The sequence below is a fragment of the Corticium candelabrum genome, chromosome 13, assembly GCF_963422355.1.
Source record: "Corticium candelabrum chromosome 13, ooCorCand1.1, whole genome shotgun sequence".
NCBI lineage: Eukaryota > Metazoa > Porifera > Homoscleromorpha > Homosclerophorida > Plakinidae > Corticium > Corticium candelabrum.
In genome coordinates this window covers 1,826,986-1,841,500 of record NC_085097.1, presented here as the reverse complement: position 1 = coordinate 1,841,500, position 14,515 = coordinate 1,826,986, and positions in this window count along the sequence as shown.

The following is a 14,515-nucleotide window of genomic DNA, read 5'->3' as shown; positions in this document are numbered from 1 at the left end:
TTGGCGATCTTCTGGAGTGTGAAGAAGTTAAGAACATTTTTTGTATGGAAGAGAATTTGTCCTTCAAACAGATCACCAGTCTCTAACATACCTCAAGCAAGCAAGATTTCTAAACTATCTAGTGATGCGTTGGGCGCTATATTTACAGAATTACCACATGAAGATTGAAATGGTAAAAGGGATGGAGAACTAGGCTGATTTTCTCAGCCGCTTGGGATGACGTCGATGTCTACTACGTGAGTACGAAGATGTGCTGAAAGCAAATCTTGTGTAGAGGAGGGAGTTGTGGGACGTAGAGACATGTGACATATACGTTGGTGATTGTGATTGGTTATTGGACCGGTATCGTTTTTGGCTGAGCTAGGGTAGTCTAAGAAGCGGTATTGATTCTGATTGAGTTAGATTTGACTGGGTAGCGGTAGCGAGTGGAAGTTGATTAAGATTGCGTTTAAAATATACGGCACGGTCAACCGTTGGGGCAGTCTACGCGTCCTCTCTCGTAAGGTGCTGCGTCCGTCTTCGGGAAGTCTACAACACCGACCTTCTCCTTCCCACCCACATCCAACAGCTATTACAATTTGTTCGAATTGTAGTGGTGTGCAAAGAGTTGATGAATCTAAAGATAACAAGTCCTGATCGCATTTCACCATTATTGATCAAGAAAATTCTTAAATACTGCATATTAATTAAATGTCTTTAGTTATAGCGCACATTCATTTACAGCAGCAAGTTTCACAATATTTTTTAATCGTTGAGCATTGTTCTTGCGAAAAAACCACTTAGTTAGCTTGTTTGGTCTCTAGACTATAGATATTTAATGTTAACAAACAATTAAAGATAAAAGATTTAAACTAGCGGAAACTGCAATGGCTATCTAACAAATATACTACAAGCTCTATCGGAAAAGTATATTTGTATCCAACACTGGAGATCATCATTAATTTGAAATTGACTTTATGTAAAGCAATAGTGATTTATGTCAGTTTACTGGATGTTGCTCTTAATACAATGCTTACAAAACAATTTAATTTATATTACTGCTTCATGCCTATTATACATCGGTGTGAATATACTCAGCAAAGGCGTAGTATAGTAATCCAGTGGCAGATCAAGATGGAAAAAATGGGTGTAACTAAAATATTTGAACAATTCAAAAAAGCTTAACAAATGCTTCTAGATAGCATAGTACACATTAATTTCTAACCACGAGATGAATTTCATATCTAGAACATGGTGTAATGGTATGTTAATGAACAATTTGCTATATCATTTTTATATTAGAAAGTGTGAAAGAAGGAATAAAGACGGTTTAGCAGTAATGATGTATACTGGGTATATTTATGTATTTTGAATAGTGTAGTACAGTACAATGCAGATGGAACAGTACATCAAAGGTTTCACTAGTCAACTATTTCGCAAACTGTCCTTGCACCAACTCTTAGTCAACTAACTTGTGTTATATCTTAAGAATTAAGATATATATATATATATATATATATATATATATATATATATATATATATATATATATATATATATATATATATAAATACACCCCACACACACACACACACACACACACACACACACACACACACACACACACACACACAACAGTAACTAATTACCGTTTCTTTTTACAATTGTTCTTTTTATCTAAGACTACTGCATGTACAGTATTTTAGTTAGCCTGGGGACACAATTTGACTCATCACCATGGAAAAGGTGTATAGGCCCTTGAATTCCTAAAACTATTGCTAACGCACAAGCTGCACTCGCCATGTAGAACGCTTTCCTTCTCCACGGGCAGCGAATTTTTGCCTCCGTTAATACAACTGTACGTCACCTCCTAGTACTTATATATATATATAATTAATCAATTACGTCAGAAAGAGGACAGCCTCAACAGTTCTAGAGTCTATTCTCTATAATTTCGTGTAGGTTGATGGCTCCTACACCGACAATCGCTCTTGCAGGTCAGCGAACGAGTTGAATTTCTTGCCAACAGAAAATAATGCGGAATGAGTAGGTCTTCCCGCCATTCGTCGCTTCTAATTAACATGACATCATCGGTCACGTGGCCGGTACAAGCCACTTTGTTCCCTGAAATGGTCTTCTGTTGTTTCCGTCGCTTTACTTTGCTCTAAACATCTCACAGTGATTCACAATCACCCGAAGTGATTCGCCAATTCTTCGCAGCCGATTCACAGTGACTTCAGGGTGCCTCACACGTTGTTACAGTGACTCACACATTCAAACAGTGACTCACACGTTCTCCTAGTGATTCACGCCCAATTCACATTGACTCACAACTTTCACTGTGAGTCGTCATGGGTAGCTATAGGGCTGTATCACATTCCCGAAAATGGTCTTCTGTTGTTTCCGTCGCTTTACAGCGAGTGACTCGCGTCTCACATTGATTCTCCATAGTTCACAATCACCCGAAGTGATTCGCCAATTCTTCGCCGAGTGACTTGCGCGACCTCACAGCGACTGACAGAGTTACAGTCACGCCCAACTATTTCACAGTAACAGACTCACGACTTTTCAGTGACTGTCTCGGATTCACTGTGAGCTTTGGTCATTGTAACCAAGTTAGGCGCCATCTCAGAGCAAGCCCGACAGATGTAGAATTCGTCCGCGAAGTGGAGCGTTTTTTCACACACCACCAGGTGACGTGAGCTTTACGGATGCAGACACGTTTCCTGAAATGGTCTTCTGTTGTTTCAGTCGCTTTACTTCGCTCTAGACATCTCACAGTGATTCTCCATGGTTCACAATCACCCGAAGTGATTCGCCAATTCTTCGCAGTGACTCACACATTCACTCACAGAGACTCACACGTTCTCATCGTGATTCACACAGTGCAACTTTTCACAGTGACTGTCTCGGATTCACTGTGAGCCTTTGTCATGGAGGACGTCAGGCGATCCTGAGACTATGGTGAAGAACATGAAGAACCTAGGGAGGACCGTACGGCAGGAAGTGAACTGCCACACATTTCTCAAGGCAATTCTGAGTCAGAAGAAGCTAACAAAGAGGGCGCCGTCGGTCAAACTGAGTCAGGAAAGCTCCTATTATACTGGACTTATAGGAATCGAAAACGGTGTTATGTTATACGGTGTACTAGAAGTAATCTCAAAACTAGCAGGAGAGTTGACTGCTAGAGTGGACTGTACGTATCCGGGAGTTTTAGTCGTGGGCCGGGTTTTTTACCGTTGTTGTACTAACTGCTAAGATATTAGACGGAATTACAGTAATGCAAATATCTCGGGTAACGTCCACGTCATTGTTGCTCAGGAAGATCTATGGCTACAAATTCTCAATACAAACATCCTGTCATACACCACAGTCCAGTGCTTCAGCAAAAGAGCCGTTTTCTCGTTGTCTCGAGATCCCAAGTGTCGATCAGCAAGAACAAACTAGGAAAAATAATGTCGAACTATGTTTGTGTTGTTTCTTTGGTGGTAAGCAGGCAGTGTCTTTTACTACACAACATGTACTGTAGATTCTCAATCATACTCGTTCTAGCTGTTGGTAGGAACATTCTGGGTCGGCAGAAGGAGATAACCAGGAATGCCTCATAAGTACTCTGTTTGAATCGGTATGCGCCAGCAACATTTACAAGTCTTGACATCTACAGAGTCACTGCGCTTGCCTGTTTTTGCAGATTTCTACATTGGCTCAAAACATGAAGGTATGAGTTTTTCGCATGCTCTGAATGTACTCTAACAATACTTCGTGCAATCTCAAAGTCCGTCCACGCATGAATTAATTAACTGAAATGATGGCTATGTCATGAACATCTGTAAATATCTAGAGAGTTACGAAAGGTTGCCATGCGCTTTTCCTCGATCCTCTCTGCATGTTAACGAATGGTTTTCTCGGTAGTTTTGGCTATTCAGGAGTGTTTCGCAATTAGCTAGTTTACCGCGCTTTCGAATTTCCAAACATTTAATTCTCAACATAGTTATTCTCGGATATTCAATTCTCAACGCAGCGTCCATAATTGAATATCCGGGAAACGTAAAAGCGCATCTGCGTTGAGGATTGCATGAATGTTCAAAAGGACAAAGCGCTGGTCAAACACAAATTAAAACCGCTATAGGTGTCATATTACATGTAATAGCAGGTATTGTTGGGTGTAGACCTGTCTAGTGACACGTCACTTCCCGAAACGGACGCTGATCAGTCTCAAGCCGACAGCGAAAACGGCCAGATAGTGGCATACAGAAACGTTTTCTCGAAGTCTTAGAAACTACTGTACAATGCAACAAACTATGCACGGGCGCGTTTCTTTCGGCGTCTGGAGCAAAACTGCGGCACAGATAACGGACGCTAAGAACTCTACTTGGTTGATAAATGGCTCTGCCGTCAATAACTGAAGACCTAGGGAGTCCACTGTATTCTTCTGTTGCATAACTAGTCCGAGGCGAAGCCTCTGGTTTACAGTAGTGGGTATTGTCGACCAATGGCAGACGAATGTGGGCGGTACTATCTTGTTAGCGCACGCATAGGTTCACTGTTCTGAACATGCACAGCTACTAACTACCGTATAAGATGAAATATTGGCGGGGAGTTTATTTTGGCGGATTGGCAGATTTTCCAGCCACCGCCAATGTAAAATCCGCCAATAATTTTGGCCACCGAGATAGAGCTAGAGGTATGATGTTTTCGTGACGTCATCACCCACGTTCTTGTGGCATTGTTAATGGCGATAACAATTAATGGCAAAAGCATAGGAATATGTTGTAATGATCCGCTCTGGGTTCGTGGACACACAGCGTTGAACACAAACAACTCCTTGTTTAGCTAATGCTTGCTAACAGCTACGCACACGCGTTCCTCTGGACACGTGACTATACGTCACAATGCTAATTATAGAACAGTCTCGTTACATCCCCTTTCTTTAATATTGTAACGCAACTCAATCTGTTTATAACCCGCAGGATGTACCATCGCTACGGACGGTCTGTTTTGATGTCGTGTCATCATGTCTGTCCGGTACAACGTCATCGTTGTGTGGTTCGTCATCGTCGTCTTCTTCTGAGTCATCACTCACCAGTGGGCTTTGTCTACAATCTTCTCCGGTGGTTCTGAGTTGACGACGGTTTCGTCGGTATTGTCTACCTCTTGATTCGACTATGTAGGACCGTTGTCCTGCTGGTCTTTTGCACACTGCTAGCGACCATGTTGTTTCACCAAGTTTTTTCATTTTCACGTTTTGGCCTGTTGCAAGCGGTTGGAGGCTCTTTGAGACTTTGTCATAGTTTCGCGCTTGGCGTTGCTTGGCTCTGTGTAGTTTGTCTGAGACGTCTGTCCCTTTCAGTGCTGTAGGTTGCAACAGATTTGTTGATATGGGTATCTGTGTTCTCGTCCGTCTTCCGTTAGCTGGGGATGAGCCAATGTTTTCGGATGGCGTGTTGCGGAAATCGAGGAGCGACATATAAACATCTTGGTTGGTCTCTTTCGCTTTCTTTAGAATGCTTTTACAGGTCTTGACGGTATTCTCCACCTTACCATTAGCTTGTGGGTACCTAGGAGATGTCGTAATGCGATGAAACTGCCATTGTGTCGCGAAACGCTCGAATTCACCACCAGCAAATTGCGGGCCATTGTCCGTGACCAAGATCTCTGGAATACCGTGTCTTGCAAATTGTCCTTTGACTTTGCGGATAACTGTGTTGGACAAAGCATCATTGAGTTTGTCGATCTCAAAAAGATTGGAATAGTAGTCAACAACAACTATGTAATTTGTAGTCTCCAAACTGAACAGATCTATGGCAACCCTTTGCCATGGTCTAGACAGAATTTCGTGAGACTGTACAGGCTCGCGGCATTGCTCCGGGCGATACACAGCATCTCCGGAAAAAATCCTTCAGTTCTGCATTTATGCCAGGCCAAAAGAGCGACTCTCTTGCACGTCTGAGGCAGCTTTCCACTCCCAAGTGTGTATTGTGTAACTTCTTGACCATACTGCCTCTTAGGAATATTGGTATAACTATACGGTCTCCCTTGAAAACTAAGTCATTCTGCACTGATATTTCATGGTGACACTAATGGAATGGTCTTGCTGCGACCGGTACGTTTATTGTCCGTGATGGCCATCCAGTACGAATCAGCTCACTGATGCATTGCAGCTCTTGATCTTCCTTTGTAGTTCGCCGGATTCCTTCCAATAACGGGTTGTCGATGGGGAAGTCTTCCACCATATTGACTTCTTCAACTTGCAAACAATGTTCACTCTGCCAGTCTTTGGCGGTAACTGTACCTTCCAAATACGCGCTGGAAAGAGCATCCGCTAGGTACCTTTCTGACTCTTCTTTGTACGTGACTTGGATATCGTACCGCTGAAGACGCATCAAAATTTGTTGTAATTGTTTTGGCACATCCACCATGGGCTTCCTAGTGATGTCTTTGAGTGGCTTGTGATCAGACTCTACCTTTGTGTGTTTCGCATAGATGTATTGATCAAAATCTCTCACATCCAAAAAGGACTGCCAAGAGCTCCTTTCGATTTGTGCGTAATTTCTCTTTCGATTTGTGCGTAATTTCTCTCATTTGTAAACAGTGCTCTTGATGCGAAACAAACTGGCTTACCCTCCTGGAGCAGGGTGGCTCCTAAACCAGTTGAGGAAGCATCACATTGGATTGTGGTTTCCTTGTTGACATCGTAGTATGCTAGAACCGGCGTCGTTATAGTCAGTCTCTTCACTTCCTCCCGAGCCTTTGCGTGGTTCTCTTGCCAATGCCATGCAACTCCTTGTGGTCGAGCTGACGAAGGACTTCACACTTCAGATAAGTGTGGCAAAAATTTTGAGAGGTATGTAACCATTTCTAACGCTCGTTTCAGTGAGGTGGTATCAGTGGGCGTTGGCATATGCACAATCGCTTCTACCTTGGATAGATCTGGCTGCACTCCATGGGCAGTTAGCCTGTGTCCCATGCATGGAATCTCAGTCAGCCTGAGCTTGACTTTGTCTGGGGTTAGCTTCAAGTTCCTTTCTCTGCATCTATCAAGAAATGCTGACAGATTGCGATCATGACTATCAGTCGCCTCCGACATTGTGTCTCCAAATCCAATAATAAGAATATCATCTGCAATGACTTCCACCCCATTCAGGCCCTCTATAATCTGATGCATATTCCGCTGCCATAACTCCGGTGCAGATGCTATACTGAAAGGCATCCGCCACCATCTGTACCTGCCAAAGGCTGTTTAGAACGTGGTTAAGCAGCTTGACTTCTCATCCAGCTTTATTTGCCAAAACCCGTTCTTGGCATCTAGCACCGTAAACGCTTTGGCCTTGGTAAGCCGTGTAGCTACTTCCTCGATGGTGGGCATAGGGTAGTGAGGCCTCTTCATTGCCTGGTTAAGCTCCTTTGGGTCCAAAAAGATCCGCAGTTGACCGTTCTTCTTTCAAACTGTGACCATTGAGGATACCCATTCTGTGGGCTCTGTCACCTGAGCGGTGATGCCTTCCTTAGTCAGTCTGTCGAGTTCCTTCGAATTCCTCACTGCTTCTCTCAACGGAGCTGGCATCTTCCGTGGCGGGTTGACTAATGGTGTGGCCTCCTTGTGAAGTTCAATCGAGTACTCTTCTCGAGGACATCCAAGGTTTTCAAACACGTCAATGCATCTTCTGAGGATCTCGTCTGTGTGTTCTACTGTCAACCGGTCATTCTGCCCCTTGGGTGTTGACGAACTTTGAGAAGTGACGGTATCACAGTCCATAATCTTTACAAGACCCATTTGCTGGCTTGACGTGAGACTTAGCAGAGGTGTCACTGTTCCCGGCACTACAATGAAGTTGGCTTGTATGCCTGTCCATTCCTTTCTATGATCAACCAAGCCGACCCCTTTGCACGTACTTGAGTTTTTGTTGTGCATTACCAGTATCACATTAGTAGGTGCTACTTCTTTGAACTTCCTGTCTGCGATGGCCAGTACATAATCCTGTGCTGAGATAACGTTACATGCTGCACCAGTATCTATTTGGAATGCCAAGTCCTTCTTTCCATTGATTCTGAAGGTAACCTCTGCCTTTGTGGTATCCACTTTGTGTATGTGGTTTAATGTTACATACTCAACAGCTGGCCTAACCAGTGACATTGTATTGTGCACCCTCAGGGTTGTGCGGCACACTCTAGCATAGTGCCTTCTCTTGTGGCATTTGTGACACTCCTGGTCTGCTGCAGAACCGCTGTTCTTTTCTGGTGTGTGGTTCATTCCAAAGTACCTGTATTCTGTCCGTTTGCCTTTAGACTTCTGCCTGTAACTGTCATATGATCTAGGTGCTCCCTCCTCTGCCTTTGACTTCTGCTTGTGTGGTCCTCCTCTGTTGTTGCTACGTGCTTGTCTGATTGCGTGGGTGGGGTCCCTTGACATGCTATTTCTTGAGCCTGCTGACTAGTAACCTGGCAACTACGCAATGTCTCCAAGCATTTAGTTAGTGTCAGCTTTTTCTTACCCAGTAGCTTCCGTCTGGTTGTGTCGCCGCAAATTCCATGAACAAGCCGATCGCGCACGTGATCATCCTTGAAACCGCCAAAATTGCACGTGTTTGACAATTTCATGACTGCTGTTACGTAAGAGTTCATAGATTCCCCAATATCCTGATTTCTGCGAAAGAAGTTGTACCTTTCGATCGCTTCGTTGGCTTGTGAAACGCACCGGTTCCTGAATTTCTCCAGCACTACATTCAGTGACTCGGGCTGTGTGTCATCGTCATTCCCATATGAGGCTCCGTGCTCAAACGTTTCGTACATGTCTTGCCCAGCATAGCCGATAACATTGAGAAGCGCCGCTATCTATGCGCACGTCGTCACGTTCTGCCGAGATTTTGACAGATTTCTCATAATAACGCCAGTCGCGTTCGAAAAGCTTTCAATTCTCACCCCAAAGGTCGCGATCCTGGAGATTGAGTGGTTCAGGCGGTTTCGCAAAGGGTAACGCTGTAGCCATGTCGTTCAATCTATCTTTGTGTCTGCTCGTCTACGAACCAAAGCAGCTCCTCTCTGACACCATGAAACTATCCGCTCTGGGTTCGTGGGCACACAGCGTTGAACACAACACAACTCCTTGTTTAGTGCTTGCTAACAGCTACGCGTGTTTCTCTGGACACGTGACTTTACGTCACAATGCTAATTATAGAACAGTCTCGTTACACATGTGTGTTCTGTTCTTCACGCTTACACAGCAATTCTTCATCAATAGTTGGAGACCACGAAGCCACGGAAATGTGATGGCCACGAATGCGTCCATCAACTGCAAAATCCCCATGACGGGCACGTGCCAAGTGGGTGGAGACTAGGGTAGACGCCTACATCAATCTCTAACTGCGACATCAAACCGCCAAAATATAATCTGCCAATATATCAATTTCTTGGCAACCGCCACAATAAACTCCCGCCAATATTTCATCTTATACGGTATGTCGCTAATTACAAAGATGATAGTGATGAAGTCAGTCAGACTTATATGCTCTCTTCTACTACCAGTAATGTTGAGCCTGCTAAGATTATGGCCATGACGCGACTAATTACATTCAAGAGCTTATGGTTTGCACTTCTACTAATTAGTTTTGCTTACAGGAAACGACAGTGGAAGTTAATCAGCTAAAGCATGAATTGCAAGTGAAAGAGAAGAACGAATAAAATTGCAGGTCGGACAATTTTTTGTTCAAAATAAATTATATCGGAGCGTTAGACTGACGTCTATATAATCGCAGAACCTGAATGCAAGATTGCAAGAATGCATTGTCAAGCTTCAAGCGGACAACTTTCTGTACCAGCAAAGCTTAAACGTTAGAATAAATTGTAAATTTACGAATGTGCGCAGTGGAACAAGTTTTGTGTGTTGTTTGTATCTGTTTGTGTTTTTTGTATGCGCGCGTGTGTGTTTGTTTGTTTATTTTTGTCTAGCCGTAGTTATCAATTTTGAAGAATTAAAGTTAATAATCAATGTTCATGGTCATTAATAGAGCATGTTTTTAAATAGCAATTGTTTGGACAATTATTTACAAACAAAAATTGTTAGAAAAAACAAAATCTATGCCTGAATAAATGTTTATTGATATTATGATAATATAAATAAATTGTATGTTATTCAATTTGTTCTGTCCTATCTTTAAAAGTCTTTACAAATAGATAAATGGCAAAAGGAAGTTTTATAAACTTGTATGGTTGTTGAAACTCCATCATCTCAACCAGTGCTTATGGACACGGTTTTTCTGTCTCTCTGCTAGTCTCTCTGTCTTTCTGCTTGTCTCTCTGTCTTTCTGATTGTCTCTCTGTCTCTCTGTCTGTTGTTTGTCTGTCTGTCTTTCTGTTTGAAAGTCTGTCTGGTTTCTGTTTGTGTGTCTGCCGTGTCCGTCTGTCTTTCAGTCACATATCGATTTCAAACATCGAAGTATAACAATCATACAAAAGCTCAAAGTTAACATTAGATATCTAGTATAGGCAGTTTAGACACAATGTAAGGCAGCTATTGTATGAAATTTAATTAATCTTACAACAAACTGGTTGCTAATCGAACTGTTTAGCATCCGTCTTCTCAGCTTCATGCAGTTACATCTTTGTAGTTACAGACATGGGCATAATTATGGAGCCACCCCCCCCCCCCATATCAGCTGAGGCATGAAAATCAAAAGAACACTAAAGATTTGTGAATACACCTGCTGACCTACTGATTCTACATCAAATCATGCTACAGTATTTGGGTATTTATATGTTCTGAGTGGACGTTTTGACAACCCATAGCAACAAAAAGATCAAGAGAATGACCAGACTAACCGCCGCCGCCATGCATTATCATGTCCAACCCGCGTCCATGTTGTGATGTCACAAGAGCAGACTCACAATATGCAAGTAAACTGAAACGTATAGTCTCTATTTAATCTTTGAGTATATGTCTTCAGACATAAACAAAGTCATTTTATTGTTTAGAAGCTTTTTGAAAACGATTTTGATTATTAAATTTTAAATTTACTGGTTGAACCGACAGCATGCAAGAAGCAGTCGTGCATCGATCTCAACAGGTCAAACATCACCTCCAATCTAAGATAGGAGGATGGCACAATCAGAGCCATTACCTTACCATTATAACTTGTTCTAAAGTGCAGCTGTCACATATAGATGCATGTACTTGCAAGTGTCTGAGAAAGTCCAATAATTTTTAAATCTAAGTCACATGCTCAGGGTGGCTCCATAATTATGCCCATGTCTGTATAACCCACACATGGCATATTTCTGTAAATGCACGGAAACACGCTCGCCGGAAACAAACTGGAATAAATTGAATTACTTTTTTCTGATGTACTTGTAAAATAGTTTGTCAGCTCATTTTGTAGCCGCTTGGACAATACAAATTTTGGATATAGTCGCACAGATATTTAACCCATGGGATGTCTTCGTTAAGCTCACACTAAACACGCATATAGACATTATCGGCTTTCAAATTGATGAAATTTATTTCTGTATGTTGCTGAAGTAAAGTACACAATAACTAAAAACTAAATATGTAGGTCACTACAAATTAATGTAGTTTTATTTTAGACGGTAAATTGTGATAACGTGGTCGTTCTCGGTTGATCTACTGACTTCATGTGCATATACATGTTAGAATAATATCTATGCCACCCACTTGGTTGAGGCAAAATGCTCAATATTTTAAAACTACAACAATACACGAGACATATCGTCTTTCCATTGGCACCGAAAACACAGAATACGGACGAATATTAAGGTATAATTATTTGTGTTTAAGACAATGTCTATTTTCATTGAGCTGAAATGTATAGGCACCTACAGTAGAACCAGGAATATTAAACAGTTCGTTTGTTTATGTTATACATGTCAAATTTTGGAAAATTCAGATCACGGACGACAGCGATATTGCTATAGCGATTTGCGATCAATCGCTCTGTGTGGGCATCTTTTTCTTTGACAATACCCACATTAAAGCAGTTCAAGTTGTAGCTAATTTATCAATTTGTGAAATATTTGGTTCTGAATCATCATGGGAAAATGCTAACTACTAATTCTGGAACATTAGGTTTGAGGTGTCTCCTACTCACTCTTTGGAAATTACGTGGAATGCCGGTTCGGACAAAGCGACATCACGAGTATACGACAGCCCTCTGAAACCCGACGATGGACTGTGGATTACGGCATGCCGACACGAAACGAACGAAAGACATGACTTGCGATTTATTGAAGTCTCTGTTAGGAAGACAGTGTGAGCTTTAAATGTCGACAAACACTTACGTAGGTAGAAATAGCGTATGCGCGAGCTACATTTCGCTGATTGGTGTCTTAATTAATTTGCTGCTGCTTACTGAAAGAAAAATTCAAAATATATTTGGTGTTTATCATTGCTTGAAAGGTATCAGAATTGGCAAAGTCTTACATTACAAGTATAGTTAATACATTACGTAATTGTCGCACAAATTATAGGGTATACGCCAGTCAATTTCGGGTAATCTATTAGACAACGAACTATACAAGATTTCACTATTTAACATTAGCTGGCCTCAATATCATCATCTCCTTTTATGCCAAACATGAAGTACTTCAGTGTAATGTATAGCTGCATCCGCATCTGGGGACATGTCCTTCAATGCAAGAAACCATTAATTGTGATATTACGTGACAAGACTTTGTTCTTCTAAAATTTCCAATTGCAAATATATACTTTTAAAATTTGTAAATTAGAGTAGATGTAATTTCATTAATTAAAGACGGGTTCGCTAGTGACGATGCATTCCATACAGCAGCTTCTCATCTCTAAATCTCTAGACGGCTCTTCTGCATGTCTGTAGTCTGTCTGTCTTTCTGTCGGCAAAGCCGGCGCAGCCGGCCGACCTAGGTAGCGATATTCGAAATTTGCACTTTCCCTAGAAAGCGTTTGCCAAAAATTTCCTGTAGGGTCTGTATCAAGGAGTTCAGCTATAAGCCTTGTAAGACTCATAAGACTTGGCGAGTAGCTACTCAAAAGGCCTAGACGTTTAGAGGTAAACTGAATTCCGGTCTACGGGCTATATTTGCTTGTGGCCGGCTGCATGAAGATCTGTCACGTTCAGGAATGTGCGCTGTCCAATCAAAAAGCAATATTTGCGATTGGTCGTGAATGCATGGCAACCAAAGACACAATAAAGACAGATAAAAGATTTCATACCAGAGTAATGTAATTCCTATTTTCGATTCCCCCGTCGAAATATACAACAGACTTTACCTTTTTGCAGCTGTTAACAAGAAATCAATCGCTTTCCTTGTTGAAGATTATTATACGGCACTTAGACTATAACTTTGCGCAACTAGGAGCGACCCGCAGATCATAACTCTTGCTTTGATGACTACAAACTTTTTTCATAATTTGAGTGACTGTCGCTTCCTACGTTCTAGATAGAATTTGCTATTAGCTTGTTTAATTAATTATTGAAAGAAAAACAGCGCCTAAGTTTTGTAATTCTTTGTTGGAAATCTCTCCTGGTTTTCTGAAAACAAGTAAATGTGGAAGGTATACCAGTGCATATAGCAGTGCCGTAACAGCCAGTGAATTTCTACCAGAGGCCTATTTCATCTATTTCCATTGCAGATAAGTAATCTAGTTAGAAAAAGACAGCTTACGTTATTGATCACATACATGCAAACTCTACATATTGCAATTGTCAACTAGATCAAGGTAGTCTCAAACTTTCAGACCACATATGCAACTACACGGGGCAGTTGAAATACAAGGCTATCTTTACACATACTTGGTAGTGCGCGTTAGGCTGGACCACTTTTGATTTCCTTGCTACGAGCCTGCATATACTATATCTATAGATACATGTATGTACACATACTCAGATGACCACTCACTCACACAGGTGTCTATGATATGATGTAGTAGTTATTGTAGAGATTCATCAGAAACAAAATAACATAAATTCGCACAATAATTCAATCCAATAACCTTTTTCAGTCGTACATTACGTTTTGAAATTATCTTTTCAAACTTTCTGCATTGTATAACTCTACAAAAGTCTAAAATAACGACTACATCATTACTGAACACATGTACAAATAGATGTGTGCATGTGTGCATTCGTCTAAGTTTGTAATAATTATAATAATAATGTGAAGAAGCACTTGAAGTGCAAACCGTCGGCCGGTATGCACCTTGAAGGTAAATTAGTCGCGCTATGACAAAATCGTATGACAGAATGGTATGATGTGGGTAATAAATAAGAAGCATTATTGAAATGGCAATGGCAGACCTTGAGGTAAGTCACGTGACTGGCTGCTACCGTGTACAACGGGTAGCTACGCAGTCCGTCAGCCAACGTCCCGTAGGACCTCGCTTCTATTTTTTACAACCTTCGCTCGTCGGTTCTTTGTGCAGGTGATTGTTTGTGCAGCTTTTGAGGTCGTAACTATGGCCGATTTTAGGCGTGGCATAGGTACCAGAGCCAAAACAAAATTAGATGTGCGAACGCTACAAATGCAGCTAGATTAGCTAAGCGTTGTTTCT